Source organism: Salvelinus fontinalis, chromosome 23 (genome assembly GCF_029448725.1).
Source record: "Salvelinus fontinalis isolate EN_2023a chromosome 23, ASM2944872v1, whole genome shotgun sequence".
Classification (NCBI taxonomy): domain Eukaryota; kingdom Metazoa; phylum Chordata; class Actinopteri; order Salmoniformes; family Salmonidae; genus Salvelinus; species Salvelinus fontinalis.
Window position 1 is genome coordinate 22440495 of NC_074687.1, and position 16290 is coordinate 22456784.

General features: G+C 39.4%; 1 long non-coding RNA gene across 1 annotated transcript; it reads right to left on the reverse strand.

The window, feature by feature from the left end:
• Positions 1-205: 205 nt before the first annotated feature.
• LOC129821037 (uncharacterized) lies at positions 206-12111 on the reverse strand. Its single transcript, XR_008754264.1, has 6 exons — positions 11887-12111; positions 11225-11397; positions 10656-10675; positions 10513-10550; positions 9121-9627; positions 206-7297 (listed from the first exon to the last, which is right to left on the reverse strand). It is a non-coding gene; the product is annotated as an uncharacterized LOC129821037 (long non-coding RNA).
• Positions 12112-16290: the final 4179 nt, after the last annotated feature.

The following is a 16290-nucleotide window of genomic DNA, read 5'->3' on the forward strand; positions in this document are numbered from 1 at the left end:
ATACTGTGTTATTGCATTTATTGTTATGTGTGTTATTAATATGAATAATACTGGGGGGGGGGGGGGGGGGGTAGTTAAAAAATTTACCCCAAAAGGTTATTTAAGGATCCTTTAAAAAGGGTTCTTTGAAGAACTTCTAGGGGTTCCCCCCACAGTTTCAATTTGAAGAACCCCTGAAGAATAGTCCAGGATCCTTTTATTTATTTTTAGAGTGTAGGTTATGCCTGGTTTTCATTTAAATTAAACCAAATCGCTTTGTTATGTTTCTAAATATGAGATTCACCTGCCAAAAAGTCACTTCTCTCGTCCATGGGCACTGTGCGTCATGGCTGGAGAGGCTGGCTTCTGCTCTCAATCCATGCCACTATCGACTGCATTACCATTAAGACCTGCTTTTTGTGGGTCTTAAAACTTATTATGAAATTGTCACTTTTGCAATTGTTTTTAAGGACACAGCTCAAATATTGCCACCCCTCCCACTTCAGGGCAAGCGAGCTGATGTTAGACAGTTAAATTGCCAAACTTGGCGTTAGGGCTGGAAAATGCCAATGCGTCTGTTTTTACATGCTGAAATGTGACACTTGTGCCAGCCAAAGATAGAGCCCTAATAGTGTAATGGCATTCAGTGATTGTCATTAGGGCTATTTGCGTGTATTCAAGGATGCCAAGGGAAGCCATGCTTCCCCAAAAATGTGCGGAATTCGCACCCTGATTGTTTTGTATTAGTCCATCTCATTCATGTGACATCATCATGATAAACTAGTGCTCTCTGTATGTGCACCCTCTGCTGGAGAATATTGGTAATCTCATTTCATGAGAAATGTGTAGATCTACTTTCCCTCATCTCTTTCCTAACCACAAATCTAAAAGAAAAATAACCAGGGAATAGAATAATGTGAAAAACTTGGGTGGACATTCCTCCATCTCACTTCATGTTAGACACCCATTGTTATGACAGATCAGGAAGTAGTGTAGGAGACTCGTAAAGGAAGGCCTGTATAAGTAGGCCCAGTGACACAGAGTGGCACTGAATCACATTACAGGTTTATTGTCACAGTGACTCACCTGGGATTTGAACTAATCACCCTCTGGTTATCAGTCCATATCATCTCTTTTGATGAGTATTCTTCCTGGACCATGAATTGATACAGGTTTTGGTTCGCATGCTTAGGCTGTAGGCTATTATGTGATTTCTGTATTGGTGGCTAAAGAAGAAGCTAACCTGATCTATTTTGATCTCACAGATCTCACAACAACTTCCCTTTTTATAGAAATTTGCAAAGAAACTACAAAATATTCAATGATTTAATCTTGAAGTTACAGAAAATAGTCTGCAGTTTACTGTTGCCATTGATGTTGGGATAGAGGGCAGCAATTTCACTTTTGGATGAATTGGTGCCCAAATTGAATGGCCTCCTACTCTGTCCCAGATAATAATATATGCATATTATTATTACTATTGGATAGAAAACACTCTGAAGTTTCTAAAACCGTTTGAATTATGTCTGTGAGTATAACAGAACTCATTTGGCTGGCAAACTTCCAAACAGGAAGTGAAAGATCTGAAATGGGTCGATGGGAAAGTCATCGCCTATTCAAATCTCTGTCATTTATGGATCTGTATGCACTTCATACGCCTTCCACTAGATGTCAACAGTCGGTAGAACGTGGAATGAAGGCTCCAGCAGGAAGTGGGGCCAGATGGGAGCTATTGGAGTGACTGGTCTGGCAGATTGCCAGTTCCTGGCCACGCACACTAGGCATGTGATGTCCATGTTTGCCATGAGTTAAATAGACATGAAGAAATGCTCCGTTTGGGACGTTATTGTATATGTATGATAACAACATCCTAACGATTGATTCTCTACTAATTTTGACCAGTTTATTCAACTAGTAATATAACTTTTTGAACATTTCATCCGACGTTTGCCTTCAATGCGCCGGTGTTTGGACACGTGTACTACACATGCTAGATAAAGTTGCTAATATGAAATAAGTAATGGACGTCGAACAAAAAAAAAGATTTATTGTGGAACTAGGATTCCTGGCATTGCATTCTGATGAAGATATTCAAAGGTAAGGGAATATTTATGATGTAATTTCGTATTTCTGTTGACTCCAACATGGCGGAGAAATATTATTTATATTGAGCGCCGTCTCAGATTATTGCATGGTGTGCTTTTTACAAAAAAAATTTTTTAATCTGACACAGCGCTTGCATTAAGAACCAGTGTATCTTTAATTATATGTAAAACATGTATCTTTCATCAAAGTTTATGATGAGTATTTATGTTAGATGACGGGGCTCTCTAAAATTTCTCTGGATATTTTGGAGCCATTTCTGAACATGGCGGCAATGTAAACCAAGATTTGTGGCTATAAATATGCACATTATCAAACAAAACATAAATGTGTTGTGTAACATGATGTCATATGAGTGTCTTCTGATGAAGATATTCAAAGGTTAGTGATTAATTTTATCTCTATTTCTGGGTTTTGTGAAAACTATCTTTGCTGGGAAAAATGGCGTTGTGTTTTTGGGATTTGGTGGTGAGCTAACATAAATATATGTTGTGTTTTCGCTGTAAAACATTTTAAAAATCGGACAGGTTGGCTGGATTCACAAGATGTTTATCTTTCATTTGCTGTATTGGACTTGTTAATGTGTGAAAGTTAAATATTTCCCAAAAATATTTTTGAATTTCGCGCGCTGCCTTTTCAGCGGAATGTTGGGGGGGGTTCCGCTAGCGGAACATGTGTCCTAGAAAGGTTTAACAACATGATACAAACGTGGACTTTTCTAACAATGTTGACATTTAATCCATCTCTGTGTCAATAATTCATAGGATACGTATATACGATAGGACAATTGCTGGTGATTTTGAGAAACATCTAAAAGCAGTTCACAAAACAACTCCAATCCTGCTCTCACATTACTGTATCTCACTCAAATAGATTTGTGACAGAAAAATCATTATACAATTCAAACGTAATTCAACTACAAATGATAAACGTCTCATCTCTCTCTTTTGCTCTACTAGACATTCTCTTTGGCACGAGCCCATGGTGTTGGTGGTGTGGTTGGTAGCTGGGTCTTTGTCAGAATGTGTTTCCTCTGTAAAGTGGCCAAATAAACCCATAGATAGGCTCTAAACAAAAGCATCTGTTTCTCTCAGAAGGAATCCCCACAGGTTGTGGTTTCATATCTGCTCATGGGTCCTTAAGGTTTTAAAAGAAATTACAACAGTTTAACTGGCAACACTTTCTTCGGAAAGTATTCAGACCCCTTGACCTTTTCCACATTTTGTTACATTACAGCCTTGTTCTAAAATCGATTAAATATAAAAAATTCTCAGCAATCTACACACAATATCCCATAATGGCAAAGCGAAAACAGGTTTTTAGACATTTTTGCTAATGTATTAAAAAAGAAAAACAGAAAGGCCCCCCAAAAAATAACTTGTTTCAAAAAATTCCCCTCCCCCAAAAAACAGAAAAGTGGTGCGTGCAAATGTATTTACCCCCTTTGCTATGAAGCCCCTAAATAAGATCTGGTGCAACCAATTACCTTCCGAAGTCACATAATTAGTTAAATAAAGTCCACCTATGTGCAATCTAAGTGTCACTAGAAGGCATGTGGGAGACACCTCCAAACATATGGAGGAAGGGACTCTGGACAGATGAGAATAAAATTAGCTTTTTGGCCTTCAAGTAAAACGCTACGCCTGGCACAAACCCAATACCTCATCACCCTGAGAACCTCATCACCCTGAGACCATGTCCCCACAGTGAAACATGGTGGTGGCAGCATCATGCTGTAGGGATGTTTTTGTCGGCAGGGACTGGGAAACTGGTCAGAATTGAAGGAATGATGGATGGAGCTAAATACAGGGACATCTCTCTGGCACCAAAAGTTTAAAAAGTGTTGATAGGGGACAGAATGCGGTCGGATCATCACATAATTGGCATATATATTACTCTTACAGAATTTCCACGTGGGCGAGGATATTGGAAATTTAATCAAAGCTTACTAGATGATAAATTGTTTAGAACTAGGACATAAGAAATTATAACTGACTTTTTCAGACATAACATAGGTACAGCAGAACCCCTTATTGTATGGGACACTATTAAGTGTGCCTTTAGAGGCCATGCAATTCAGTACTCATCTATAAAACAACAGCAATTTAGATCAAAAGAGTCCATATTAACAAAGGAAATTGAAGGACTAACAGTAAAGTTAGATAGCGATAAAAACCGTACCATAGAGGCACAGAATAAGTTAGAGGAAAAACAAAAAGAAATGGAGGAACTTATTCAAGAAAGATCCAGTGTAATATATTATAAAAAATAAAGCGAACTGGATGGAATATGGGGAAAAATGCACCAAATTCTTTTTCAATCTTCAATGTAGAAATGCTGCCTTGGATACATTGGAGATAACATAAGACAAGTACTGGAAACAATAGAATACTATGAAATATCGGGGACACCAGGCCTGGTTTTCATAGCTGATTTTGAAAAGGCTTTTGATAAAGTTGAGTTTATTTTTATTTTTCAGTAAAAGTGCCGGTTTTAGCCAGCCAGTTAATTTTCAACGGCAGTCGACTGAAGTACGACTGGAGTTTATATATAAATGCCTAGAATATTTCAATTTTGGGGAATCTCTTATAAAATGGGTTAAAGTTATGTATAGTAACCCTAGGTGTAAAATAGTAAATAATGGCTACATCTCAGAAAGTTTTAAACTATTTAGAGGAGTAAAACAAGGTTGTCCACTATCGGCATATCTATTTATTATTGCCATCGAAATGTTAGCTGTTAAGATTAGATCAAACAATAATATTAAGGGATTAGAAATCCGTGGCTTAAAAACGAAGGTGTCATTGTACGCTGATGATTCATGTTTTCTTTTAAAACCACAATTAGAGTCTCTCTACGGCCTCTTAGAGGATCTAGATACTTTTGCTATCCTCTCTGGATTAAAACCAAATTATGATAAATGTACCATATTACGTATTGGATCACAAAAAAATGCACATTTTACATTACCATGTAGTTTACCAATTAAATTGTCTGACGGAGGTGTGGACATACTCGGTATACAAATCCCAAAAGAAAGAAATGATCTCACTCCAATAATTTTTTTTGAAAGTTAGCAAAAATAGATAAGATCTTGCTACCATTAAATATTAAAGCATTAGACCTCTCACTAAAGGCATCAGTCATACAAAAGTTATACAACAGTTATACCTAAATCCAAACTGGTTCTCTAGAAAATTGGTACGAATGTCTCATCCTATGTTCAAGAAGGGCCTTTTTCCTTTTATTCAAATTACACCTGCTCACTTTCGGTTGTTTGAAAAGGAAATAATCTCCAAAATATCTTTATTTTTAAACAAGCCTTAGAAAGTTGGTTGCAATTTCAGTTTAATCCACCTGAAAGGACGGAACAAATAGTACAACAAATATTATGGTTAAATTCAAATATACTAATTGATTAAAAAAACTGTATTTATCGAAGAAAAGTTTAAAAAAGGTATAATTTTTGTAAATTATATCATAAATAGGACTGGTGGAGTTATGTCACACATGCAGCTAACACAGACATATGGAAATGTCTGCTCTAACCAAAATTACAACCAATTAATTGCAGCATTACCACAAAAATGGAAGAGGCAAGTAGAAGGGGAAAAAAGTAAGGAACTTGTATGTCGGCCCTGTATTAAAGAACATAAATTGTTAAAGAAAAGTGTGATAAACAAAAACATATACCAATTTCATTTAAGGACCAAAAAACTGACAGCTGTGCCATATAAATTGCAAAATAGTTGGGAAGAGATTTTCGATGTACCCATTCAATGGCACATGGTTAATGAATTGATACGCAAAACAACGCCGGATTCAAAACTTCACATTTTTAAATTTAAATTACTATACAAGATTCTTGCAACTAATAGAATGTTATATATATGGGTGATACAATCTTCCCAGCTCTGCAGATTCTGCTGTGAGGAGGCAGAGTCATTAGATAGTTTATTTTGGTATTGTCCATATGTAGCTCGTTTTTGGTCACAGGTCCAGGAATGACTGAAGAATTGCAACATTTGCCTAGAACTAACGCTACAGATAGCAATACTGGGTGATTTGAAAAGCCATAGTCAATCAATCAATAATATAGTAATTATTTTAGCAAAAAAATTTATTTTTAATTTACAATCTGTAGGAGCTATGAGAATAGGAAGGTTCAATTATTTTGTGAAGCATCACAGCACAGTTGAAAAATATATGGCAAATAGAAATCTGAAATGGATGGTGTTGGGAGATAGATGGGAGGGGTTGAATGGGGCTGAAGGTTGGGACTAATAACAAGATAAACAATGTAAAACATACGGATCTGTAAAATGTATATAGGTTCGGAACTTTTGCGAAATAGCACAGTTACAAATAGAAATCAAACTGGATGGAAATTAGAAATAGAGGAAGGACTAAGAACAAACAGGAGAGAACTATTGTAAAGTAGACTGTGTCTGTAAAATGTGTATAAGATGTATAAATTGAAGGTAAAAGCAGAAGTGTTTATTCGTTTACTCCAATTGGGGGATCGGTGGTAGGGTTTGCGGGGAATATAAAACATAAATATAAAAATAAAGGTATATTCTTTAAAAAAGTATGTATGTCTATATAGGTATGTGTATGTATATATGTGTATATGTATGCATGCGTGTATGGATATATATATTTACCCCAAAAATATGGAGGATTGGAAATTATGCAGACAATTACATTGATGGAAGCAACATTCTTTCCGCAATATTAAGCTGATCCACCCCTTAAAAGAATAAATAAAAAAATAAAAAAATAAAACACAGGGACATTCTTGAGGGAAACCTGTTTCAGTCTTCCAAAGATTTGAGACTGGGACGGAGGTTCACTTTCCAGCAGGACAATGACCCTAAGCATACTGCTAAAGCAACACTCAAGTGGTTTAAGGGGAAACATTTAACTGTCTTGGAATGGCCTTGTCAAAGCTCAAACTTCAATCCAATTGAGAATCTGTGGTATGACTTAAAGATTGCTGTATACCAACGGAATCCATCCAACTTGTAGGAGCTGGAAGAGTTTTGCCTTGAAGAATGGGCAAAAATCCCAGTGGCTAGATTTGCCGAGACATACCCCAAGAGACTTGCAGATGTAATTGCTGCAAAATGTGTCTCTACAAAACATAGACTTTGGGGGTGGATAGTTATGCACACTCATGTTTTCAGTTATTTGTCTTATTTCTTGTTTGTTTAACCTGTCTAGGATCAGCGTGGCGCTAGCGGCACTCCCCCCCCCCCCCCACTGAAAAACCAGTGCCGCGAAATTCAAAAAAAATATTTTTTTTAAATATTTAACTTTCACACATTAAAGTCCAATACAGCTAATGAAAGACACAGATCTTATGAATCCAGTCAACATTTCCGATTTTTAAAATGTTTTACAGGGAAGACACAATATGTAAAGATGTACATCTATTACCTAAAAAACACATTAGCATATTCCACCATCTTTTATTTGTCCACCAACACCAGTAGCCATCACCAATTCGGCTAAACTAAGATATTTATAGCCCCTAACCAACAAAAAAACTCATTAGATGACAGTCTGATAACATATTTATGGTATGGGATAGGTTTTGTTAGAAAAAAGTGCATATTTCAGGTATATGGCATAGTTTACAATTGCACCCACCATCACAAATGGACTAGAATAATTACAATGAGCAACGTGTTTACCTAACTACTAATCATCAAACATTTCGTAAAAATACACAGCATACACGAATCGAAAGACACAGATCCTGTGAATACAGACAATATTTCAGATTTTCTAAGTGTCTTACAGCGAAAACACAATAAATCGTTATATTAGCTTAGCACATAGCAATTAGCAGCCCAGCATTGATTCTAGCCAAAGTGAGCGATAAAAGTCAACATCGCCAAAAGATATTAATTTTTTCACTAACCTTCTCAGAATTCTTCCGATGACACTCCTGTAACATCACATTACAACATGCATATACAGTTTGATCGAAAATGTTTATATTTAGCCACCAAAATCATGGTTAGACAATGTGAAATGTAGACAAGCTGGTAAAGAAAACGTCCTTGCGCCACTTAGACAGTGATCTACTCTTATACATAAATACTCATAAACGTGACTAAAAAATATAGGGTGGACAGGGATTGATAGACAATTTAATTCTTAATACAATTGCGTTATTACATTTTTTAATTTATCCTTACTTTTCAATACAGTTTGCGCCAAGCGAAGCTACGTCAAAAAACATGGCGTCCTAAGCCACTAAAATGTTTCGACAGAAACACGATTTATCATAATAAAAATGTCCTACCTTGAGCTGTTCTTCCATCAGTATCTTGGGCAAAGGATCCTTTCTTGGGAGAAATCGTCTTTTGGTGGAAAGCTGTCCTCTTGCCATGTGGAAATGTCAACTACGTTCGGGATGAACTGAAAAGCGTGACCAACTTTTCACATCGTTGCAAAAATAAATGTCCCAAAATCGCACTAAACGGATATAAATTGCTATAAAACGCTTTAAATTAACTACTTTGTGATGTTTGTAACTCCTATAACGAGTGAAAAGATGACCGGAGAAATATAACAGGCTAAACTAATGCTTGGAACAGGAGAGGGTCGGTGTCTTCCACGCGCGTTACGCAGCAAGAAAAGACTTGCTAGCTAAAGGTTTTTTTCATTTGTAGGGCCTGTGAACGAGCAATCGAGCCCGTTGGAATCGTCATCACGTAAAGGCATCCAGGGGAAGACGTAAGAAGTGTCCGTATAGTCATAGCAACGACAGTGCCCGTTTAAATGACTTCAGAAAAGTGGCCAACGTTTCTCAAATCTGACTCCATGTCAGGGAAATTGCTGTAGAATGGGCTCTGTTCCACTTAGAGACAAAATTTCAACTCCTATAGAAACTATAGACTGTTTTCTATCCAATAATAATAATAATATGCATATTGTACGATCAAGGATTTTGTGGGAAGCCGTTTAAAAAATTAGCCACATTAGCATAAATAGTCTAAACAGCGCCCCCATCCCCAACAGGTTAACAATAAAAAATATTTTGCATCTTCAAAGTGGTAGGCATGTTGTGTAAATCAAATGATACAAACCCCTAAAAATCCATTTTATTTCCAGGTTGTAAGGGAACAAAATAGGAAAAATGCCAAGGGGGGGGTGAATACTTTGGCAAGCCCCTGTAATTGGTGCACCCCACACTGCATCAAGTTCAGTTTGTAGGCACTGTCACAGGCATCATATCTGTTCCTTTGATTCAGTAAGGTGCTCTCTAGCTTGCCTCAGCCCTTGTCCACCTTGCATCTCCGTTATCCCCCTACTCACATTACCTCTGTCATCTCACACACACACATATTGTCCATGAGGTTAGCCCATAAGGACATAGTCGTCTGCGCAGTCTTCAATGATTGACGGCTGGTGGGCTGGGCCAGTTGGAAGGTTAACGATGGCGTAGTCACAATCGTTATCTCCGGAATCTACGATGAATCCTGTTGTCTTGGTGTTGTTATGGTCGATGGTGGCATATGTCACATCCTCTTCCTGTGACAATATGGAAACCATGAAGTGAAACAAAGGGTATATTGTCTTGAATGAGCTACCTTTCCTTTTTCCTTTATGATTAGGCCCAGGAATTATCCCTATCCATGTGATCTGATCAGGAAAAACTGCAGAACTAAATATAATATTGTTTTATCAATTAATCCTCTCCCATGACCACTGATCTGGTGAGAATGTATCACAGGTGAATTGGAAAATTTTGGTCTGACAGGATGCTTCTGTACTTGAGTATTGACCGACAGTAAAAAGGAAACATTTGAATGATTGAACACACCACACACACATCAGCTGTATATTTCAGGCAGAGGTTTTGATTTGAATATGATCTAATTCTGTGTACAGTTCTTAGACCATGTGAATACAGCCTTTCATACCACAGACACCAGCTCTCACAAGACATGCAAAACAAGTGAAACACTGTGAACTTGACCTGATATTCCACAGCTATCATGGATCATCCTATGACAACTTTCGCAAATTATTTGAAGAGCCATCAAAAAATGTCTAACTGTGATCCAGAGAGAGTCAGAATTATACACACACACACACATGCATGTACAAACACACACACATGTATGCACACACAGTCCACAGGAGGCTGCTGAGGGGAGAACGGCTCATAATAATGGCCGGAAGGGAGCAGATGGAATGGCATCACACACATGGAAACCATGTGTTTGAAGTATTTGATACCATTCCACTGATTCCGCTTCAGCCATTACCACAAACCCGTTCTCCCCAACTAAGGTGCCACCAACCTCCTGTGACGCACACACAGCTTGAATGCAATTTGCCTGCATTTACTCAACTCAGTGTCATATAATCATAGTGTATGGACATGCCAAATATTGGTTGTACTTTTCATACCTTGTTGTCTGGGCTGCTATGATTATCCCCGTTATCTTCTGCAAAGAAGTGGACATGTAGCAATCTCTTCATTAAATTATAACACATACTTTGAAGTATAACAAGAAAATGTGACATGTTTTTACAAAAGTAGTATGTTTTACCATCTTCATTTTTCTTCTTCCTGAATAAACCAGAGGACAAACTTTAGAATTCACTACTCAGTCTTAAAACAGAGAAGTGTTAATTTAAATAACTACTCGGTCTTAAAACAGAGAAGTGTTAATTTAAATAACTACTCACTCTTACAACAGAGAAGTGTAAATTAAAATAACTACTCACTCTTACAACAGAGAAGTGTAAATTGAATTGCTCACCCAACAGAAATAGGAGAGAGCGATGATACAATATGTGCACTTCAAATAAAAACACACTGCTAATAAAGACTTGACCACACTGCAAAGTACATTTTTAAAGAACTTCCTTTAAGATGCTGCCAGACAGGCCTAGTCTACTTATCACTATTGCTGCAACAGGAATCTTTGTACACATGCTTGTATATGTATTCTGAGGACAAATGCCTGTTCTTCTCTGAGATCAACATTAATGTCATGCACACTTTGATTACTGACTCTTTACAAAGGAGATCAACTACAGCGGGACAGTTGTGAAAGAAGCAGAGCACAATGCAAAAACAATCCAAACGTGTCTGTGTTCCCCAGGGAGCACTCACCTCAGTGTTCCACACATGTAGTTTCCCATGGTGAGTTAGCTGATCCGAGGAGCCGGAATGGAGCACCCTCAGAACATATCAGGTGTTGAGGTCACTGTGCACAGGCGCCGGTTGGCACGACAACTCTGCTCTGTTGCACTTAACGTTCAAGTGGCATTGCCTCAGCCCCCGCTCTGACAGCATGATAGAGTGAGGAAGAACATAGAGAGAGAGAGCGAGAGAGATACAATGGTCTGTTTGTGTAATATACATATTTCCTGTGCTATATTTCCAGCAGCTCTTTATCACAACTAATAGAACTAACTTACACACCACCCTCCCACCCACCCACCCAGACTCACACACACACACACACACACACACACACACACACACACACACACACACACACACACACACACACACACACACACACACACACACACACACACACACACACACACACACACACACACACACACACACACACACACACACACACACACCCAGACACACCCAGACACACCCAGACACACACACACAAATGGGTGTTGGTGACTAGGAGCATAATGTGAGAAAGCAGGACTATCTATGTCAAGCTTTGCATGATGTCCATGCAAATATTTAAATGAATTGTCTAAACCCAAAATAGGTTCCATTTAAGAGTAGAGAGCATCACTTACCTGCAAATGGAGCTGAAATAGAATCAACAGGGAGAATATTGTCATAGTCCCGTGGCTAACAGGATTCACGTTATGTAGCTACTATACAGTAACTGTCATATATTCAGATGTTACTGTATGTGTTGTGGTTCAAAGGATATCAACGGTTCTGTGCGCATGTTCACACACGCACGCACGCACACACACAAGAACATAAACACTTCCTGACTTAGGCAAAACAGTAAATGATCAGTCAGACCAAAGTAATACAGTGTACACAAGTTATACAATGCAATCTCTGTAAATAGTTGCTTTGCAGAAATGTATTTCACTCAGTTGCCAGTCCAGTACTACTGGAGCATGAAGCTATTGAACTGAACCAACAATGTTATCATTTGAGACACTGTCATGCATGTTACAGAAAGTATTTTTGTAACTTGTGTGCACTGTGGAAAATGCTAACTTTAACTGTCACAGCTATATAGCCCCCTCTTCTGGCAATTCAAGGAATTATTTAATTACCACATGCAAAATGTGCACGTGTGCATAGAAGATGAAACAAATGGCAACTTTCTCTCTCTGTCTCAGCCTGGCTTCATCTCAAGTAAACGGACAACGGAGAAGTCAGAGAGTTAACAATGAACATCATCACAGCTGTGTTTGCGGTCATTACTCCACTGACTTTGGTCTCACGTACAGTTGAGACTGAGACATTCAAATGAAAGAAGGAGATATGTAAATATAGCCATTATCTTGATGTGGACTGTAATAATGCTGTGTGTTGTCGTCATAGCTACAGAGTTTTCTTCTGTTGTTATGTGGATGTACTGTATGTAATCTCATTTCATTTGGAGGTCTCACTTCACATGACGGGCCCTAGCCTTGAGCAGTGGTGAAAAAGTACCCTCAAGTAAAAGTTAAAGTCATCCAGTAAAATACTACTTGAGTAAAAGTCTAAAAGTATTTTGTTTTAAATATACTTAAGTATCAAAAGTGAATGTGTAAATCATTTCAGATTCCCTATATTAAGCAAACCAGACAGCACCATTTTCATGTTTTTAAATGTAAGGATAGCCAGGTGCACACTCCAGCACTCAGATCAAACAATCAATCAAGTTTATTTTATATAGCCCTTCGTACATCAGCTAATATCTCGAAGTGCTGTACAGAGACCCAGCCTAAAACCCCAAACAGCTAGAATGCAGGTGTAGAAGCACGGTGGCTAGGAAAAACTCCCTAGAAAGGCCAAAACCTAGGAAGAAACCTAGAGAGGAACCAGGCTATGAGGGGTGGTCAGTCCTCTTCTGGCTGTGCCGGGTGGAGATTATAACAGAACTATGCCAAGATGTTCCAAAATGTTCATAAGTGACAAGCATGGTCAAATAAAAATCATGAATAATTTTCAGTTGGCTTTTCATAGCCGATCATTAAGAGTTGAAAAACAACAGGTCTGGGACAGGTGGCAGTTCCATAACCGCAGGCAGAACAGCTGAAACCGGAACAGCAGCAAGGCCAGGCGGACTGGGGACAGCAAGGAGCCACCACGCCCGGCAGTCCCGACGTATGGTCCCAGGGCTCAGGTCCTCCGAGAGAAAGAAAGAGAGAAGGAGAAAATTAGAGAGAGCCAAGATTTTCAAAATGTTCATAAATGACAAGCATGGTAAAATAATAATCAGGAATAATCTGTTGGCTTTTCATAGCCGATCATTAAGAGTTGAAAACAGCAGGTCTGGGACAGGTAGGGGTTCCGTAACCGCAGGCAGAACAGTTGAAACTGGAATAGCAGCAAGGCCAGGCGGACTGGGGAGAGCAGGGAGTCGTCATGCCCGGTAGTCCTGACGTATGGTCCTAGGGCTCAGTTTCTCAGAGAGAGAGAAAGAAAGAGAGAACGAGAGAATTAGAGAAAGCATACTTAAATTCGCACAGGACACTGGATAAGACAGGAGAAGTACTCCAGGTATAACCAACTGAACCTAGCCCCCCGACACAAACTACTGCAGCATAAATACTGGAGGCTGAGACAGGAGCGGTCAGGAGACACTGTGGCCCCATCCGAAGATACCCCCGGACAGGGCCAAATAGGAAGGATATAACCCCATCCACTTTGCCAAAGCACAGCCCCCGCACCACTGGAGGGATATCTTCAACCACCAACTTATAATCCTGAGACAAGGCCGAGTATAGCCAACAAAGATCTCCACCACAGCACAAACCAAGGAGGGGCGCCAACCCAGACAGGAAGATCACGTCAGTAACTCAACCCACTCAAGTGACGCACCCCTCCCAGGGACGGCATGAAAGAGCACCAGTAAGCCAGTGACTCAGCCCCTGTAATAGGGTTAGAGGCAGAGAATCCCAGTGGAGAGAGGGGAACCGGCCAGGCAGAGACAGCAAGGGCGGTTCGTTGCTCCAGAGCCTTTCCGTTCACCTTCACACTCCTGGGCCAGACTACACTCAATCATATGACCTACTGAAGAGATAAGTCTTCAGTAAAGACTTAAAGGTTGAGACCGAGTCTGCGTCTCTCACATGGGTAGGCAGACTGTTCCATAAAAATGGAGATCTATAGGAGAAAGCCCTGCCTCCCGCTGTTTGCTTAGAAATTCTAGGGACAATTAGGAGGCCTGCGTCTTGTGACCGTAGCGTACGTATTGGTATGTACGGCAGGACCAACTCGGAAAGATAGGTAGGAGCAAGCCCATGTAACGCTTTATAGGTTAACAGTAAAACCTTGAAATCAGCCCTTGCCTTAACAGGAAGCCAGTGTAGGGAAGCTAGCACTGGAGTAATATGATCAAATTTCTTGGTTCTAGTCAGGATTCTAGCAGCCGTATTTAGCACTAACTGAAGTTTATTTAGTGCTTTATCCGGGTAGCCTGAAAGTAGAGCATTGCAGTAGTCTAACCTAGAAGTAACAAATGCATGGATTAATTTTTCTGCATCATTTTTGGACAGAAAATTTCTGATTTTTGCAATGTTACGTAGATGGAAAAAAGCTGTCCTTGAAACAGTCTTGATATGTTCGTCAAAAGAGAGATCAGGGTCAAGAGTAACGCCGAGGTCCTTCACAGTTTTATTTGAGACGACTTTACAACCATCAAGATTAATTGTCCGATTTAACAGAAGATCTCTTTGTTTCTTGGGACCTAGAACAAGCATCTCTGTTTTGTCCGAGTTTAAAAGTAGAACGTTTTCAGCCATCCACTTCCTTATGTCTGAAACACAGGCTTCTAGCGAGGGCAATTTTGGGGCTTCACCATGTTTCATTGAAATGTACAGCTGTGTGTCATCCGCATTGCAGTGAAAGTTAACATTATGTTTTCGAATAACATCCCCAAGAGGTAAAATATATAGTGAAAACAATAGTGGTCCTAAAACGGAACCTTGAGGAACACCGAAATGCACAGTTGATTTGTCAGAGGACAAACCATTCACAGAGATAAACTGATATCTTTCCGACAGGTAAGATCTAAACCAGGCCAGAACTGGTCCGTGTAGACCAATTTGGGTTTCCAGTCTCTCCAAAAGAATGTGGTGATCGATGGTGTCAAAGGCAGCACTAAGGTCTAGTAGCACGAGGACAGATGCAGAGCCTCGGTCTGACGCCATTAAAAGGTCATTTACCACCTTCACAAGTGCAGTCTCAGTGCTATGATGGGGTCTAAAACCAGACTGAAGCATTTCGTATACATTGTTTGTCTTCAGAAAGGCAGTGAGTTGCTGCGCAACAGCTTGTTCTAAAATTTTTGAGAGGAATGGAAGATTCGATATAGGCCGATAGTTTTTTATATTTTCCGGGTCAAGGTTTGGCTTTTTCAAGAGAGGCTTTATCACTGCCACTTTTAGTGAGTTTGGTACACATCCGGTGGATAGAGAGCTGTTTATTATGTTCAACATAGGATGGCCAAGCACAGGAAGCAGCTCTTTCAGCAGTTTAGTAGGAATAGGATCCAGCATGCAGCTTGAAGGTTTAGAGGCCATGATTATTTTCATCATTGTGTCAAGAGATATAGTACTAAAACACTTAAGTGTCTCTCCCGATCCCAGGCCCTGGCAGAGCTGTGCAGATCCAGGACAGCTAAGCCCTGAAGGAATACGCATATTCAAAGAGGAGTCCGTAATTTGCTTTCTAATGGTCATGATCTTTTCCTCAAAGAAGTTCATGAATTTATTACTGCTGAAGTGAAAGCCATCCTCTCTTGGGGAATGCTGCTTTTTAGTTAGCTTTGCAACAGTATCAAAAATAAATTTTGGATTGTTCTTATTTTCCTCGATTAAGTTGGAAAAGTAGGATGATCGAGCTGCAGTGAGGGCTCTTCAGTACTGCACGGTACTGTCTTTCCAAGCTAGTCGGAAGACTTCCAGTTTGGTGTGGCGCCATTTCCGTTCCAATTTCCTGGAAGCTTGCTTCAAAGCTCGGGTATT